Raw genomic sequence first — 20,221 nt, 5'->3', positions numbered from 1 at the left:
GAGAACTCTAGTTATTATGGAAATAAGATTAGAACTTGACCTTCCTCCATGCCCCAGCGTATCCATTCAAGAGCTAACGTAGATGAATCAAGGCAAGAGGAAGTTAAATCTTATTCTTGGGTTTAGAGAGGAAATGAGTAATGGACTTAGATAGATTGTCTCATTTGGTTTCTTTTAATAGATGAAATCAAATTATACCTATGAAGGATGAGATGCTTTTTATTACACTAAATGAATATGGAGTATTGTACTTGCATTTCAAAGTTCACCAATTTGTTATAGACCAAGTGAACATATAACTGGCCTTACAGAATATTTTATGTGTTTTATGTGTTTGCATATATTAACATGTAAATGTGGTCTTTTGAATAAGGAGCCAGCAGTGTTGTGATCCAAGCTTCATAGGGAGCCATCCATGTAAGTGGTTGAGACTAGGTTATATGGAGGCATGGGGATTAACAGGCATATTTAGATTTACAGAATCAGTTCAAATGGCACATAAAAACTCCCAGCCATCTTTGAAATTAAGAGTTTTATTGAGCACCTACCTACCTTAGCATTCTCATGGGAAAGAGATCTGATAAGCAAATATTGGAATCTAAATGTAATGGGGTTATAGATTTTATCTTTATATTTGTTATTGACTTTTTTTAATACTTTGGGAGAAGAGAAAAATAGAAAATAATAATAGTAGCCATACTCCTGAGAGTGAACTTTTGATTGCTGTTATGTTTTATTGTACTATAAGCATATACAGAGGGTGCCGAAAAATGTATACACATTTTAAGAATGGAAAACTGTATTAAAATGCTAATACTCAATATATACCAATAACAAAAGATGAATACAAGTCATGTTTGACTTCTGCAATTACAAGAGGTGCTCAGAGTGGTTACCATCAGTGTCCAGATACTTCTGATTATGTTGCTTGAGCAACGTTGACCAAAGTGTTCACTTGTATACGTGTTTTTGGCACCCTTGGTATTTTCCCTTATAAAGTCTTAGCAATATTAGTTTCATAGCACTGTTGAACTCGAATATATATATTTTCATACTTACCAGTTAATTCCCATCATGACATTTTTATAATTATAAAAATTTGATGGCCATTTGGAACAATTGGAATTAAATTAAAATATTAATACATTGTCAATGGATGAAGAATTCATGGCAATAATATGAATTTAAGAATAAAACAGAGGCAGAAATAAAGGGAAGGGAAATATTATGTCCATACTTAGCCATCCCATTGTTAAACCTTGGACTAAACACATTTATAGTAATGAGATATATAGCAAAACCACTTTATAACTTGATTATGTTAATTTAAAAGACCTGAATGATTTCAAAATCCTTTGGACAATCTATGTCTTGTTTCTTGATTTTTTTTTTAAAGACTTATAAAGGCAAAAGAGAGGCTGTGTGCGTGTGTGTGTGTGTGTGTGTGTGTGTGTGTACTATTAGAATACAGCTATTGTAAATCAAAAGCCTATTTGTCTGACCAAGCCGAATAAAAATAGTCATTGATCTAAAAAAGATGTAAAATAAGGGCAGAAAACAGTCTTCTGGAAAAACTTTGTAGATGATTGTCAAGCGTTTTGGAAAAACTGACTAAGTCACATTTTGAAAAGCTTTTATATATCTAGATACACCTGTCATTTAAAAAATAGCCTGCATTGAAAATCTAATGGAGACATTTATGTGATAATAGTTTGAGAATAATAAGAGTAATTTTTAAAAGAGGGAATAGAAAGCACCCTTAGTAAAACGAGTAGCAAATTGTCAATTCTAGAAGAACCTGGAATTAGCTGAATGATACAAAAACCTGCATGGGACACTTGTATAATCCTCATAATTGCTATAAATATAACAGAAATTTGTGAGATCAGTTAAGTTCTACTTTCTCAGCAAATTTCAGTTATGCAATGCAGTATTATCAACTGTAGTCACCATGTTACACATTAGATCCTATTAGATTCATCTTATAGTTTGAATTATTTAACCTACTTCTCCCAATTTGCCCCATGCCTGAATCCCTGGCAACCCCTTTTCTACTCTCTGTTTCTATGAGTTGGATTTTTTTTTTTTTTGATTTCACATATAAGTGATACCATATAGTATTTATCTTTCTCTGTCTGGCTTACTACACTTTGTATAATGCAAAGGTCCCATCCATGTTGTCACAAAGGGCAGGGTTTCCTTCTTCCTCATGCCTGAATAATATTCCATTGTATGTATATATACATATTTTTTATTCACTCATTCGTTGATGGACACTAAGTTTGTTGGAATATTTTGGATACTGTGAATAATGCTGCAATGAACATGGTGGTGCAGATATCTCTTTGATATCCTGTTTTCATCTCTTTTGGATATATACCCAGAAGTGGCATTTCTGGATCATATGGTAGTTCTAGTTTTAATTTTTGAGGAGCCTCTATGCTGTTTTCCCTAGTTTCTGCATCAGTTTACATTCCTACAGTGTACAAGGATTCCCTTTTCTCCCCATCCTCACCAACACTATTTCTTATCTTTTTGATAACCATTCTAACAGGTGTCAGGTGATGTCTTGCTGTGGTTTTGTTTTGTATTTCCCTGACGATTAGTGATTTTGAGCACCTTTTCATGTATCTGTTGGCCATTTCTATATCTTCTTGGGGAAAATGTCTATTCAGTTTCTTTGCCAAGGGTTTTTAAAAAATTATTATTATGAGTTTCAGGTGTACAAAGCAACATAATAGTTAGACATTTAAACCCCTCATAAAGTGATAACGCACCCCCCAAGCTACTACCCCTCTGATATCTTATATAGTAGCTGTTACTATACCATAGACTATCTTCACTATGTTGTATCCCACATTAGGTGACTATATATACCTATATATTTAGTTATAGTTGACATTCAGTATTATTCTCCTTCAGCTCTTCAGGTGTATAGCGCATTGGTCAGGCATCTACACAGTCTATGAAGTGATCCCCCTGATAAGTCCAGTGCCCATCTGGCAGCCTACATAATCTTTACAACACTGTTGATTATATTCTCCATACTGTATTAACTATTAATTTATATTTCTTTTATTTTTTAAGTTTTATTGATTTAAGTGTGTTTTTCCAGAACCCATCAGCTCCAAGTCAAGTAGTTGTCTCAGTCTAGTTGTGGAGGGCGCAGCCCACAGTGACTCATGTAGGGCTTGAACCGGTGACCCTGTTGTTAAGAGCACTGCACTCCAACCAACTGAGCCAACTGGCTGCTCCAGTTTATATTTCTTAACACCTTCACCTTTTTACCCTTAACTGAACCCTATTCCCATCTATCACCCTGATAAATCTAGTATCCTATCTCTTTGCTAACTTTTTGATCAGAGGTCTTTATACATTTTGGATATGAATTTCTTATCAAATACATGATTTGAAAATATTTTCTCCATTCTGTAGATTATCTTTTCATTGTGTTTATAGTTTCCTTTCCTGTGCAGAAGCTTTTTAGTTTGGTGTGGTCCCACTTGTTTATTTTTGCTTTTGTTTCCTTTGCTTTTGGTGTCAAATCCAAATAATTACCTCCAAGACCAATGTCAAGGAGTTTACCTGCTATGTTTTCTTTTAGGAGTTTTCATATGCAAGCCGTAAATCCATTTTGAGTTGATTTTAGTGTACAGTGCAGATAGGGGGTCCAGTTTTATTCTTTGGCTTGTGGTTGTCCATTTTTCTCAACACCATTTATTGAAGAGACTACCCATTCCCCTTCATATATTCTGGCTCCTTTGTCATAAATTATTTGACATATACACATGGATTTATTTCTGGGCTTCCCTTATTCTGTTTCATGTTCATTTATATGCCAATACCATATTGTTTTATTTACTATAACTTTGTAATACAGTGTGAAATCAGGAAGTGTGATGCATCCAGCTTTATTCTTTTTAAGATTGCTTTGGCTATCTGGTGTCTTTTTGTGGTTCCATACAAATTTTTGATATCATGGTAATGCTGACCTCATAAAATGAGTTTGGGAGTGTTTCCTCCTCTTCTATGTTAGGGAAAATTTGAAAATTGGTATTAATTCTTCTGTGAGTGTTCAGTAGAATTCACCAGTGAAGCTATCTGATCCAAGACTTTTCTGGGTTTTTAAAAAATTACTGATTTAATCTCTTTACTAGTTAATTTGTTCAGATTTTTAATTTTTTCGGATTCAATCTTAGTAGATTGTATGTTTCTAGGAATTTTTCCATATCTTCTAGGTTGTATAGTTCTTTGACTTATAATTGTTCATAACTGTTTCTTATGATCCTTTGTATTCGTGTGATATTAGCAGAATGCCTACTGATAAATAAAAATAAATTTATAATTTTATTTGTGTCCTCTCTCCTTTTCATTTATTTTCATGCTGTTCTTTGTTATTTTCTTCCTTCTACTAACTTTGGCTTCATTTTATTTCCTTTCCCTAGTTCTTTAGGGTATAAAGTTAGGCTGTTTATTTGAGTTCTTTTCTTTTTTATTGATGTAGGTGTTTATATCACTATAAACTTTCCTCTTGTAACTGCTTTTGCTACACCTCATAAATTTTAGTATGATGTGTTTCCATTTTCACTTGTCTCAAGGTATTTTTTGATTTCTCTTTTGAATCCCTTTATGACCCATTTGTTGTTCAGGAACATGTTCGGTCTCCACATTTTTGTAAAATTTTGAGTTCTTGCAATTGATTTCTAGTTTCATGCCATTATGGTAGGAAAAAGATGCTTCATATGATTTCAATATTCCTAAAATTTTAAAACTTATTTTGTGGCCCAACATATGATCTATAATGGAGAATATGCCCTGTGTGCTTCAGAAGAGTCCATATTCTGTTGCTGTTTGATAGAATGTCCTGTATATGTCTGTTAGTTCATCTACTGTAATGTGTAATTTAACTCCAACTCCAATGTTTCCTCATTGATTTCTGTTTGGATGATCTACCCATTGTTGAAAGTGAGGTACTGAAGTCCCTGACATTATTGTATTGCTCTCTATTTCTCCTTTCCTATTTGTTAATATTTTTAGGTGCTCTCATGATGAGTGTATAAATACTTACACTTGTTATAGTCACTGATGAATTGACCTCTTTAACATTATATAATGACTTTCTTTGTCTCTTATACTCTTTGGCTTAAAGTCTATTTTGTCTGATATAAGTATGGATACCCCACTTTTTTGGGGGGTGTTTTCTTTCCCTTTAGTTTCTTTTGAAACTAAAGAATGAAATATCTTTTACTACCCGTTAGTTTTAGTCTACATCTGTTCTTAAAGCTGAGGTTAATCTATCGTAACCTCAACTCTATAGTTGAGTTTTCATTTATTTATTTATTTATTTATTTATGTATTTATTTATTTACTTATTTATTTACTTATTTGAATTTATTGGAGTGACATTTGTTAGTAAAATTACATAGATTTCAGGTGTACAATTCTGTATTACAGCATCTAAAAATCCCATTGTGTGTTCTCTCCCAGAGTCAGTTCTCCTTCCATCACCATATATTTGATCCCCCTTACCCTCATCTCCCTCCCCCACCACTCTTACCCTCTGGTAACCACTAAACTATTGTCTGTGTCTATGAGTTCTTGTTTCTCATTTCCTTGTCTTGTTCTCTTGTTTTTGGTTTATATACCACATATCAGTGAAATCATATGGTTTTCTGCTTTTTCTGTCTGACTTATTTTGTTTAGCATCATACTCCCAAATTCCATCCATGTTGTCACAAATGTTCCTATATCATCTTTTCTTACCGCCGAATAGTATTGTATTGTGTATATATACCACAACTTCTTTATCCATTCATCTACTGAAGGACATTTTGGTTGTTTCGATGTCTTGGCCACCGTAAACAAAGCTGCAATGAACATTGGAGCACACGTGTCTTTATGGATCAATGTTTTCAGATTTTTGGGGTAGATACTCAAGAGAGATATTGCTGGGTTATATGGTAATTCTATTCGTAATTTTTTGAGGAACCTCCACACTGCCTTCCATAATGGCTGCACCAGTCTGCATTCCCACCAACAGTGTATGAGGGTTCCTTTTTCTCCACAGCCTCTCCAACACTTGTTACTATTTGTCTTGTTGATGATAGCCATTCTGACTGGGGTGAGGTGATATCTCATTGTGGTTTTCATTTGCATTTCTCTGATGATTAGCGATGTTGAGCATTTTTTCATATGTCTAATTGCCATTTGTATGTCCTCTTTGGAGAAATGTCTCTTCAGGTCCTCTGCCCATTTTTTAATTGGGTTGTTTGTATTTTTGTTGTTGAGTTTCATGAGTTCCTTGTATATTTGGGATATTAACCCCTTATCAGAGGCACTGTTTGCAAAAATCTTCTCCCATTCAGTTGGTTGCCTCTTTATTTTGTCAATGGTTTCTTTTGCTGTGCAGAAGCTTTTAAGTTTCCTATAGTCCCATTCGTTTATTTTAGCTTTTACTTCCATTGCCTTTGCTGTCAAATTCATAAAATGCTCTTTGAACCCAAGGTCCATAAATTTAGTACCTATGTTTTCCTCTATGCAGTTTATTGTGTCAGGTCTTATGCTTAAGTCTTTGATCCATTTTGAATTAATTTTGGTACATGGTGACAGATAGCAGTCCAGTTTCATTCTTTTGCACGTGGCTATCCAATTCTCCCGGCACCATTTATTGAAGAGGCTGTCTTTCCTCCATTGTATGTTTTTAGCTTCTTTGTCAAAAATTATCTGTCCATATTTATGTGGTTTTATTTCTGGGTTCTCAATTCTATTCCATTGGTCTATGTGTCTGTTTTTCTGCCAATACCATGCTGTTTTGATTATTGTAACCCTGTAGTACCAGCTACAGTCAGGGAGTGTGATACCTCCAGTATTGTTTTTTTTCTTAAGATTGCTTTGGCTATTCGGGGTCTTTTGTGGTTCCAAACAAATCTGATGATATTTTGTTCTATTTCTTTAAAAAATGCCATTGGGATTTTGATGGGGATTGCGTTAAATCTGTATATTGCTTTAGGTAATATGGCCATTTTAACTATGTTGATTCTTTCAATCCATGAGCACGGAATGTCTTTCCATTTCTTTGTGTCTTCTTCAATTTCTTTCAAAAATGTCTTATGGTTTTCAGCATATAGGTCCTTCACATCCTTGGTTAAGTTTAGTCCTAGGTATTTTATTCTTTTTGCTGCAATTGCAAAAGGAATTGTTTTTTCTATCTCTTTTTCTGAGATTTCATTGTTAGTATATAGGAATGCAATGGAATTTTGTACTTTGATTTTGTAGCCAGCAAATTTACTATATTCGTTGATTGTTTCTAATAGCTTTTTGGTGGAATCTTTAGAGTTTTCTATATATAGCATCATGTCATCTGCAAAGAGTGATAATTTAACTTCTTCATTCCCAATTTGGATGTCTTTTATTTCTTTCTCTTGCCTGATTGCTCTGGCAAGGACTTCCAACACTATGTTGAAAAGCAGAGGTGATAGGGGACAGCCCTGTCGTGTTCCTGAACATAGAGCAAAGGGCTTCAGCTTTTCACCATTAATTATGAGATTAGCTGATGGCTTGTCACAGATGGCCTTTATTATGTTGAGGTATTTTCCTTCTACACCTATTTTATTAAGTGTTTTAATTATAAATGGATGTTGTATCTTGTCAAATGCTTTTTCTGCATCAATTGATATAATCATATGATTTTTGTCCTTTATTTTGTTTATGTGATGTATCACATTAATGGATTTGCGGATGTTGAACCATCCTTGTGCCCCAGTGATTAACCCCACTTGTTCGTGATGAATAATCCTTTTAATGCATTGTTGTATTCGATTTGCTAGAATTTTGTTTAGGATTTTTGCATCTGTATTCATCAGAGATATTGGTCTGTAGTTTTCTTTTTTTGTGTTGTCCTTACCAGGTTTTGGAATCAGGGTAATGTTGGCCTCATAAAAGGAGTTAGGGAGTACTGTCTCTTCTTCAGTTTTTTGGAAGAGTTTGAGCAGGATTGTTAGATCCTCTTTGAAGGTTTGGTAGAATTCACTAGTGAAGCCATCTGGTCCCGGACTTTTGCTTTCGGGAAGGTTTTGGATGACTGATTCAATTTCGTTACTGGTGATGGGTCTGTTTAGATTTTCCAGTTCTTCCTGGTTTAGCCTTGGAAGGCTATATGTTTCTAAGAACTTGTCCGTTTCTTCTAGGTTATTGAATTTGGTGGCATATAGTCCTTCGTAGTATTCTTGGATGATCCTGTGTATTTCTGTAGTGTCCGTGATAACTTCCCTTTTCTCATTTCTGATTTTGTTAGTGTCTTCTCTCTTTTTATCTTAGTGAGTCTAGCCAAGGGTTTGTGGATTTTGTTAATCTTTTCAAAGAACCAGCTCTTTGTCACATTAATTTTTTCTGTTGTTTTTTTGATCTCTATTTCATTTAGTTCTGCTCTGATTTTTGTTATTTCCTTTCTTCTGCTGACCTTGGGTTTCACTTGTTCTTCTTTTTCTAGTTCTTTATGGTGTAACATGAGGTTATTTATTTGAGATTTTTCTTGTTTCTTGAGATAGGCCTGTAATGATACAAATTTCCCTCTTTAAACTGCTTTCGCTGCATCCCAAAAATTTTGGTAGGATGTATTTTCATTGTCATTTGTTTCTATGTATCTTTTGATCTCTCCTCTAATTTCTTCTTTGACCCAGTCATTCTTTGAAAGTATGTTGTTGAATGAGAAACAAAACTCATAGACACAGACAGTAATTTAGTGGTTACCAGAGGGTAAGGGGGTGGGTGGTGGGTGATGAGGGTAAGGGGGATCAAATATATGGTGATGGAAGGAGAACTGACTCTGGGTGGTGAACACACAATGGGATTTATAGATGATATAATACAGAATTGTACACCTGAAATCTATGTAAATTTACTAACAATTGTCACCCCAATAAATTTAATTAATTAAAAAAAAAGTATGTTGCTTAATCTCCATGTATTTGTGTTTTTTCCTGCTTTCTTTTTGCAGCTGATATCCAATTTCAAACCCTTGTGATCAGAGAATATGCTCGGTATGATTTCAGTCTTCATAAATTTGCGGAGGCTGATTTTATGTCCCAATATATGATCTATCCTTGAGAATGTTCCAGAATGTTTTAGGATGAAGTGCTCTATATATGTCAATTATGTCCATTTCATCTAATGTGTCATTTAGGGCTGCTATTTTGTTATTTATTTTCTGTTTGGATGATCTAGCCATAGCTGTCAATGATGTATTTAAGTCCCCTAGTATAATTGTGTTTTGGTCAATTTCTCCCTTTAGTTCTGTTAGTAGTTTCTTGGTACATTTTGGTGCTCCCTGATTGGGGGCATAAATATTGATGACTGTTATGTCTTCTTGTTGTATAAGCCCCTTTACCATTATGAAATGTCCATCTTTGTCTCTTGTTATCTTTTTCACCCTGAAGTCTGTTTCATCTGATATCATTATGGCTACACCTGATTTTCTCTGGGTACCGTTTGCTTGGAGTGTCAATTTCCACCCTTTCACTTTGAATCTATGCTTGTCCTTATAGCTGAGATGTGTCTCTTGGAGACAGCATATGGTTGGGTGTAGTTTTTTGATCCAATCTGCTACCCTGTGCCTTTTTATTGGGGAGTTCAGTACATTTACATTTAGGTTGATTATTGATATGTGAGGATTTCCTGTCATTCTTTCTTTAGTTTTTCTGGTAAGGCTGTGTCTCCATTGTGTCTTTGCCTTTTTGTTGTTGTCTGTTATTTTTGTGTGGTGGTATTCTATGATGGTTCCCTCTGTTTCTTCTTTTATTACAGTATATATTTCAGTTCTGGATTTTTTTTGAGTGGTTACCCTTAAGTATATATAAAACAAAGTTTGCTATTTAGAGTATTCATTTTCTTCAGCATGCATACTTTCTCCATTCCCATATTCCGGTTCAAGCCTTACTTTCTCCCTTTTTATGTTTTGGTTGCCGCAAATTGTCCCTGTTGATGGTGGTCGAATAGCCTCCTTCAGTATTTCTTGTAGTGCAGGTCATGTATTAGAAAATTCCCTCAGCTTCTGTATGCCTGGAAAAGTCTTTATTCCTCCTTCATATCTAAAGGATATCTTTACTGGATATATTATTCTTGGCTCATACTTTCTCTCTTTCAGTAGTTTGAATATTTGGTTCCACTCCCTCCTGGCTTGTAGAGTTTCTGCTGAAAAATCTGATGATAATCTAATGGGCTTTCCTTTGTAGCTTACCGTCTTCTTTTCCCTGTCTGCCTTGAGGATTCTTTCTTTGTCGTTGATTTTAGACAGCTTCAATACAATGTGCCTTGGAGAAGGCCTGTTGGGATTGAGGTAATTAGGTGTTCTATTTGCTTCTTGGATTCAAGGATCCAGTTCTATCCACAAGTTTGGGAAGTTCTCATCAACAATTTATTTGAATATATTCTCTGTTCCCTTCTCTCTTTCTTGTCCTTCTGGTATGCCCATTATTCTTATATTGCTCTTTCTGATGGAGTCAGAAAGTTCTTGTAGAGTTCTTTCATTTCTTTTAAGTCTCAAGTCTCTTTCTTCTTCCATCTGTGTAATTTCCAGGTTTCTATCTTCGATGTCACTGATTCTTTTCTCCATCTGGTCAACTCTACTATCTAAGCTGGTTATTTCATTCTTAATTTCTTCTATTGAGTTCTTAATCTCCAGAAATTCCATTTGGTTCTTTTTTAAAATTTCAATCTCTTTTGTAAAATGCTCATGTTGTTCTTTGATTGTGTTTCTGAGTTCATTAAACTGCCTTTCTGTGTTTTCTTGTATCTCGTTGAGTTTTTTCAGAACTGCAATCTTGAATTCTCTGTCATTTAAGTCACATATTTCCATATCTTTAAATTCCTTTTCTGGAGACTTTTCACTTTCTTTCTGAGCTGTCTGGTTGCCTTGGTTATTCATGGCAATTACTGATTTATTATTTCTCTTCCTAGATATCTACAGGAGTGGCTTCTGCAACAGGTTAATAGGAAGAGGTCTTTCTTTTGTTTTACAATACTTGTTAGTAGAATGTTTTATTTTCTCTCCAACTGCAGCCTTTTTTTTCTCTTTCACACGGTAGTGCTATGTTTTCTCCCCACTATTCCAGCTTCTCAAACAATGGGGGGATTCCCTGGGAGACGGACTTCTCCTCTGTTAATAGTTTGCCTGGGTCACAGGGCATAGTGTTTGTGTGGGTATGCGGAGAGCTTTTGAAGTTCCAAAGCTCTTCCTGCACCAGATTCAGAGCCCGTATGTTTCAGCAGTTCTGTTTACTCCTGCAGGGATCCACCCAGATAGATGGGTCCAAGGGCGGGGTGAGTTGTGAGAGGTGGCCCAGAGCAATGGCGGCGACCACCACCACAGCCGGTCCTGCTTCCACAGCTCCCTCCCCTTTGCGGGAACTAGTTGGGCTGTGAATCTGTGTCTGCGGTCCACAGTTCTCAGAACAGCAAATATCCTGTCCTTTTGATCTGACATTGCTACTTTATCGCTTCTAGCACTGGGCAGTTGGGGGCTGGGCGAGCTCTGGGAGGGTAGGGAGGGGGCGGCTAGTCTCATGCCTAAGGCTTCCGTTCTCCGCTCGGCAGTGAGGGCTTAAACCACCGTTTTCAGTTTTTTTCCCTCAGTCTTTTCTCCAAGGTCTCTGCCGTGAGCGTTGGGGTCAGCCGTGTTATATGCTGTCCCCTCAGCCTTGTGGGCCATAAGCAGAGCCCTAGCAGTCCGAGTTCTTCCCTCTCTTGCAGCTGCGGTAGTGCCGGGATGCAGCGAGCTCAGAGCACTGAGCTAGGTCTGCGTCCTGCGCCCGCACGGCTCCATCTCCGCACTTCTCCCTTCCCTCCTCCTCCGCTCCCGCGATTCTCCCACCTTTAGGTGAATTTAGTAGTGGGCCTGTTTGTCTTGCCTGTCTGCTGTGCAGCGAGTTGTTTGTGGAGTTGTTGTTCCATTAGTTGTAAATTCCAGGGGAGATTTACAGAGGCTCGCCTCACGCCACCATTTTGATGACACAATGCTCAGTCCATTTTCATTTAAAGTAATTGTTGATAGGTCTAGACTTAGTATTGCCATTTTTATTAACTGTTTTCTGATTGTTTTGTAATTCCTTTGATCTTTTTCTTCATTTCTTGCTCTCTTTATGATTTGATAATTTTTCTGTATTGGTATGCTTTGATTCCTTTCTCTTTATCTTCATGTATTAACCGTAGGCTTTTGCTTTGTGATTACCATGAGGCTCACATAAAACATATTTAAAACAGTTTCTTTTAAGCTAATAATAACTTAACTTTGAACACATACCAATCTCTCCCACCCCCACATTTTGTGTTTTTGATGTCACAATTTGCATCTTTTTACATTCAATATTAATTAAGAAGCTATTATATAGTTATTTTTAATATTTTTGTCTTTTAATTTTTATAAGCGATTTCCCCACCACCATAGAGTATTCTGAATTTAACTACATATTTACCTTTACCAGTGAATTTTATACTTTTATCAGTTTATATTTGTTATCAATTAGCATCCTCTATTTCAGCTTAAAGAACTTTCTTTAACATTTCTTGTAAGGCTCGTCTAGTGGTGATAAATTCCTTCAGCTTTTGTTTGTCTGGAAAATTCTTTATGTCTCCTTCTATTCTGAAGGACATCTTTTCCAGATAGAGTATTCTTGGTTGGCAGATTGTTTCTTTCAGTGCTTTGACCATATTATTCCACTCGTCTGGCTTACAGTTTCTATTGAAAAAACTTCTGGAAATCTTCTGGGGGTTTCTTTTCTCTTGATGCTTTTAAGATACTCTCCTTGTCTTTAACTTTTGACAATTTAGTATAATGGGTATCAATGTGGGTCTCTTTTGATTCATCTTATTTGGAACTCTTTGAGCCCCCTCGATCTGGATATCTGTTTCTTTCTCTAGGTGAAGGAAGTTTTACCCATTTTTCTTTGAATAACCTTTCTGCCCCTTTCCCCCTCTCTTCCTCGGGGACCATATAATACAAATATTTGTCTGTTTGATGGTGTCCAACAAGTTTCTTAAGCTGTCTTTACTCTTTATCTTTTTTTTTTTCTTTTTGATCCTCTGATTGGATGAATTCTATTATACTGTCTTTGAGTTCACTGATCCTTTTGTCTACTTGATCTAATTTGATATTGAGCCCCTCTGTTGAATTTTTCAGTTTAATTACTGTAAACTTCAGCTCTGTGACTTCTGTTTGATATGTTCTTCATAGCTCTTTGTTGAAATTCTCACTTTGTTCATGCATTGTTCTCATGACATCAATGAGTATAGTTATGAACATTATTTTGAACTCTTTTTCATATAAATCACTTGTCTCTATTTTATTAAGGTCTGTTTTTGGAGTTTTGTCTTATTCTTTTGTTTGGAATATATTCCTTTGTTTCTTAATTTTTCTCGGCTCTCTGTGTTGGTTTCTGCACATTAAAAAATAGCCATCTCTTCTAGTGTTGACAAAGTGATAAGAAAATAAACCTAAACTTTTAGCCCATGATGAGCTCTTTGTTGTCTCTCAATGCTTTGTGATTGTTCAAGTTGCCTTCCTTGTTTTTTAGTGGCTCCCAGTAATTGATAGTGTGCAAAGATCTATCAGTGTCCCAGAGGGGAGGATCTCATTCAGTTTCTTTGTTTGCTATAGCCTTGTGGGTCATGGGGTGCAAGCCCCATTGGCTTTTGGAGCTAGGTGTTTTAGGGGCCTGTCCTTCAGGAAGTCTTAAAAGTTGGGGTGCTAGATGTTGGGTCCAAAACCTTCACTCTTTAAGGAGAAGCTGGGAGTTGTGTGTTCTTGCCTGATTGTATATCACTGTGCCAGGAGTGGAATTTATGGCAAGAGTGTGTCTCAGTCTTTCCTACACATTTCAACATGGCTATTTTCTCATTTACCTAATGTGTAGGAATTGCTGGGCTAGTTTAATAAAAAAAAAAAATACTTCCAAAGGGGGAATTTCTCTGTAACTGTGTATGGGAGGATTGTGAATTCAGGAGTCTCCTATGTCTCCATCTTGAACTGGAATCCCCAGTTGGCTTCATTTTGCATGAAGAATGGCAATAAAAATAATCAACACATTGGGTTATTTTAGTAGTTCTAAAAGAAGATTTTTTTAATTAATAGAAAATTGTCCGAATTGTCAGAAATGTTGGTGATTATCAGCTGAATTTTCCTTTCGCTTAGCACCATGGGCATATTTTTTTGACTTGATGTATCTCTTTACTGAGAATCAAGATGTGGTGAGTACTATAATAAAATATATCATGCAAGTGTGATGGTCAAGTTCCAATTGTAAAGTACTTGTATTTGACCTGGCTAAAGATCACATCAAGGCAGTCATTTTTTTTTTCAATTGAAAAACAACAGCAGCAACAAGAATGATAAAACTTATCTACGCATTTCTGATAAGGGATTTTTTTATAACATGTTTTACATACCTGTTTTTTGATATCTAGCGATAGAGAAGGCTTTTCTCTTTAATGTTTGCCCTGAAATTTGTTAATATTTAAGAAGCAACTTACATAATCTATCCATGAATGGAGATTTAGTTTTAAAAGAGCTAAAATATTAAACCTTAATTTACTATTAAATTATACATGGTGAAACTCATCAATAAATGTAACATCCTTTAACTGAAGGTCAAACAAGGAGGAATATATGACTGTTAAAGTTGTATTTTAAATTTCTACATCACACTCAATTGCATCATTGACTGGCTGATTCCTAGTTTCTGTGTTAGTGAATTACATTTGATTTTTTCCCTCAGAAGTTTGAATTATGTCACAAAACGGTTACTTTGAATTTACTAAAAATTATGCCTTTTCCAAAATTCACTATAATTTTAACACACCTCAAAGTCAATTTCATACTTCAAGTTTATTTTCTAGTTCTATGCATTTCAATGAATATTTGGATCAGTATTTTAGCCCTTGGTTCTTTATTGCCTTTTAAACACTGATCATTAAAAATCTGATAGCCTCATTGACCACTGGGCACAGAAGGTGTACTGAAGCTGCTGTCCCAGAAGAAGAATAAAGGGAATATGACAGCTGAGCACAGTGTCTTGGAAAGCATGCTTCTTTAACCACTTCCGTATTTTTTTTAGTGGCAAATTAGATGTTCTTCCTTCCCCTTTCCTGCTAAATCCCTCTGTACTCAACACTAGAAAAGTATCCTTCCTTCTCAGCCCTGCCTCCCCACGATTTCACTTGGGGTTTCTTCCTTGTTCAGTTTTGGTTCCGGAAGGAGAGAATCCTCTTTTTCTGGACATGCCTTCTCCCAGGCCCAACCTCAGGTTCCTCAGAAGCTTCTCGTGTTATCTTTGAGGATGAAGGTTATTTTAGCCATTCCAGAGCTCAAGGCTTCTAGCTCAGTGTTCCCCAGGAATCCAGTAATCCATTTCCTAACTCTAATACTCATCCTTATCATTCAAATTAACAATGAACTGAGCTAGGAAATGCTTGTTGAATGAATGAATAAATGAATGAGTGAAAGGTGCCTTTGAAATGCCTGATTTTAAAAAATCTCTGAGCCATTAGAACTCAGTTTTTCCATAAAGAAGAAGTGATCTTCATGGCTGTTGTATTACTCTCTTTTTTTTAACCTCTCTTTAGAATCTGGTGCTGTTCTGATATCTCTTTAGCTGTTGCCTCAGTGAGGTTCATTTCCAACCTTTCTTATGTAAGGAGGGCAGAGCAATATCTAGAGGCATGTACAGAGCTTGAGCTCTGAGGACTTTAAAAGGCTTCAGCTGGCTTGTAACAAGCTCATTTCACTTAAGGAGTATAATTTAAAACTTAAAATGGGTAGGGACAAGGGGGCAGGGAGAGGGCAGAATACCTCAATCTGGGAATTGGGTATCTTCAAAAAAGACATTCTATTCTGGGAGGTGCCTGCAGTTTCAGGGGCTTGGCAAACCTACCCAGTAGTCTGATTCCCAACCTATAATCAGACAAGTGAACCCTGCTCTCAGGCTGTTGTGGTTTTCCAGCCTGTTTCAGCATGGCATGGCGATGAAAGAGAATGTGACATGGCAGTATGGGTGGCATTCTGGAGAGATGACAGATGCATATGTTTAAGGGTAAGATTTGCAGTTTAGATTTTGCAACCATTCTATAATAAGAACCTTGGGACGGGTTTGAATTACCCTAGCGTCCGTGGTGGTGGCCTCTCTGGGCTGGCAATGCAGAACTTTCTTTGGAGTGCTGCATTTCCAAGCCAGCGCTGCCTAGCATTTCCCTGCTCCCGTGGAAGCTCTGGTTGAAACCCAAGGAAAGCTGCTACTTACTTGAATTTTTTTTCCACATGAAACTTTGAATCCCCATCAGTGCTTATTGGCCTGGATGCTATTAAAACTTTAAGACCCTTTTCTCAACTTGAGAGTTTTCAAGAACAATGTTCCATGCAGGTTCTTTGTGCTGCCCCCCTCAGAGCTCTGTTTCAGTGAGTCTGGGTTGAGACCCAAGAATCTACATGTTTATCTTGAGTGCAGTGGACAACGTGTGGTGGTGGGTGTCCCCAGACCACCTTGGGGGTGGGGTGTCTGCTGGCCTGTGGCTCTGCTGCTTTCAGGAGGAATTTGATATGGAGAATGTCAGGTTTTTGTAACTATTTATGTGCTAAACAGATATATTAGTATTGAACTGTGTCAAAGTGGGTTGAATTGTGTCCCCCCAAAAAAAGATATGTTGAAATCCTAACCCCTAGTACCTCAGAATGTGATCTTATTTGGACATAAGGTCTTACAGAGGTAATCAAGTTCACACGAGGTAATTAGAGTGGGCCCAAATCCTTATAAAAAGGGGAAATGTAGACACAAAGATGGACACACACAAAGGGATGATGATGGGAAGACACCTGGGGAGAAGATAGCCATGGAATTGAAGTGATGCGTCTCTAAGCCGAGGAACACCTAGAAGAGGCAAGAAAGGATCCTCTCCTAGAGCCTTGAGAGAGAGCGTGGCCCTGCTGACTCCTTGATTTCAGACTTTCAGCCTCTTGAACCGGGAGAGAATACGTTTCTGTTCTTTTAAGGCACCCAGTTTTTGTATTTTGTGTGACAGCTCTAGAGAACTAATACAAATTGTATGTAAAATAAAAAGTACTTGTATTTTGGAGGCAAAAGAAATAAGGAGCTTTTGCTTTAAAAAGGAATGTTTGGCTCACCTAGTGTCAACTTGGCTAATCATTTACTCCTGTGTATTCTCTCCTTTGCCCGCCCAAGTGGTTCACTGGACTTCTGGCTTTGAAGTTGATTTAGAACTTCAATAATTCCACATGTCTACCTGGCAAATACCTTGTTAAAAAAAAAAATTAACCCACAGAAAAATGTTTTCACCTGGTGCTTTAATAGTTTCCATTTTTACATTTATATCTTTGATCCACTTGCATTCATCCTGGTGTACAGTATGAGGTGTGGTTCCACTTGTTTTTATACAGATGACTGCACTGGTGTTTCAGTTCCTGTGGAACAGCAGCCTACAGTTCAGAAGTATTTTTAAGATTTCTTTTATAGTTGACCTTCCAAGTGTACTACTTACTAAGAGCTTTTAAAGTAGAGTGATAGATATGACCTAGTGATTTGCATGTGTGGTTATTTTTCCCAACTGTGAAATCAAAAATATAAAGAGAAAATTAGTGATTTATTCACAAATTATACATTTTGCCTAATCTACATTAATGAATATATGATGTGATTAGTCTGCCCCATGTATACATATTTTGACATTTTATTAATCTTAGAAATAAAAAGCAAAAGTTCACGAGACTTGTTACATTTAGAAAACACTAGTGTTGTTAAGAGGTAATCAGGTAAACTATCATTCAATATTAACAGGGCAGAAAAATTCTTCCCAGGCGAGAAAAAGGATATATTAGGCTTCCCTTCTCTCATATCCTATCTGTTGTAGGTGTCCACCAAATACTCCAATACTCGGCCCTGAGCACTCTTTCTGCTTTTACCCAACTTGAAAAGCTGGTTCACTTGGAGCTTCAGCTGTTAATGTTCCATGTTAACTTTTAGGCTCATGATTTCCAGATCTCTTTCTGTAGGTCCCAACACCTAAATATTCAGTTCCTGCAGGACTCCAGTTAAATGCCATACTTCCAGCAATATATCTGAAACCAGCCATTTTCTCTTTCTCCCCTTCATGGCAAACTTGCCTGCTTCTCCTTATCCCCTCGACCCCCATTTCTGCCAGCGGCTCCACCCTTCTTCTTAACTGCTTTGGAATCATCTTTGTGTCTGGCTCTTTCTCTCTGTGTATCATCAGTTCTTGTCTTCAACATCTCTAGACTTTGTTTCTGTTCCACTGTTACCAGCCTGGTCCACGTCCTCATCTTTTTCAAGAAGGAATTCCCATAATATCCTCTTAACTGGTCTTTTTAGTTCCAGGGTCTTCTTCCTACAATTCATCCTAGGTATCCCTGCCAGAATAGTTTCCATAAATCATCTTTCAGAATGCTCTCTTCCCTGTATGAATTTCCTATGGATGCTATACCAACCTTTCACAAGCTGGATGCCTTAAAAAATAGAAATTTATTCTCTCACAGTTATGGAGGCTGGGTGTCTGAAATCAGGGTGTCTGTAGGGCCGTGCTCGCTCTGAAGGCTCCATGAAAGGATGTTGCCTTGCCTCTTCTGGCTTCCGCAGGCTGCTGGCAATCTTTGGCTTTCCCTGGCTTGTAGATGCATTTCTCCAATCTCTGCCTCTGTCATCACGTGATAGTCTCCTTGTGTGTCTGTGTTCAAATTTCCCTTTTCTGAGAAGAACACCAATCGTATCAGATTTAGGGTGAGCTCTAGTCCAGTATGACCTAATTTTACTTGATTATATCTGTAAAGACCCTATTTTCAAATAATACCACATTCACGGGTTCTGGGTATATATGAATTGTAGGGGAGACACTATTCAATTAAAAATTTGGCAGTGAACTTTATCATCTAACTTAGTAATGACTTTAACAGATGAATGATAGTGTCTTTTGAGGCCTAAAATGCAGAATGAGACTGTGCCTCAGGGCACCTTACCATAAATTAACCTTTTCTAGACAATCTTTGGGAAGAACATTTGTAAGAAAGCTGTTCACCAACTTGGTCTCTCCCATCTTATTTGATTTCTGCTTTCCAACGTGATCTCCTTGTCTCACCCCTTCACACAATGTGTTTATTTTTTCTTTTGCTTGAATCCTTGCATCTTTCTTTCTCTGTTTCAAGTCTATGCTCATTTTCTTCCCCTGAAGGGACAGCCTAACTTCTAATTCCTTTCTGAAATTTCAAACTGCTTTAACCAATCTAATCTTGGGTTGAGTTTGCCATCGCAGGATAACTAGTCCTTGCTCCAGAGATTCTTGTCAGAGGTATACGGCTGAACTAAGTCACCTAGGGTCTGAAACACAGTAACAGCTCTTAAACTATATTCTTATTACACTAGTGGTAGAATTGTTGTTGGATGATTCATTTCTAGTATGGTTTCTTTTAAATGGAAAGATGAAATTTTTTGTTGTCTGGGGGAACTTTGTCAAAGGCAAAGTATTTCTACAATCTGAATTTGACTTAATCCACGAACTTATTCTTTAAGAGTTGCATATGTACGAAATAAATTTACATTAAATCATATTTTAATTATAGTGAAGGTATCTTTCATTTAAATAAAACCTAATACAGATATTCATGGGCAGTGAGTATTTCTTTGACAAAACAAATGTTCTCCTTTTTATTGAAACAGGATGCTTTACAAATTGAGATTTCCTAACGTGATGACTGTTTGAGCTGGCCATAGTACAGCTGCATTCTCAGAGTGACCCTGAAACTGCATGGCTTTTCCAAGATCCATGTGGCTCACTTTCTGGGGTGACTGCACTTGATCTTTTGGTTTAATCAATTCTGTATCTAGAGCTCTAGAATTCATTTGCCCCTAATGGTGGCATATTTAGACCCACTGTGGGCTTATGCTCTGTGTGTCCTAAGTGTCAACATAGCCAGGCTGAAGTTTCAACATCCTGCTATCCAACAGAGGCTGTGCCTCAGTGATGTACGATGTTAGTTTTCTTTAGGGTGTTGAAGACTGGAGGGAAAGAGAAATCAGTATCAGCCTTAATGAGGTCTAAGTAAGTAGAGCCCTGAAAAACAATGAGAACATTGGATACGTTCTCAGTTGTAAGTAGAATGAAAAGAATTCACCTATTTCCTATGCAACTCACTACATAACCAATAATTTCTAAG

The 20,221-nt window shown here is 36.8% G+C and overlaps 1 protein-coding gene across 1 annotated transcript in view; it reads left to right on the top strand.

Annotated features, from left to right (window-relative positions):
- ESR1 (estrogen receptor 1) overlaps positions 1 to 20,221 on the top strand; it is a 362,043-nt gene that overhangs the window by 212,269 nt on the left and 129,553 nt on the right. The window lies entirely within an intron of this gene.

This window comes from Rhinolophus hipposideros, assembly GCF_964194185.1.
Source record: "Rhinolophus hipposideros genome assembly, chromosome: 3".
Classification (NCBI taxonomy): Eukaryota; Metazoa; Chordata; class Mammalia; order Chiroptera; family Rhinolophidae; genus Rhinolophus; species Rhinolophus hipposideros.
Note: the sequence above shows the minus strand (reverse complement) of the source record. Positions and strands in the feature narration are given on the sequence as shown.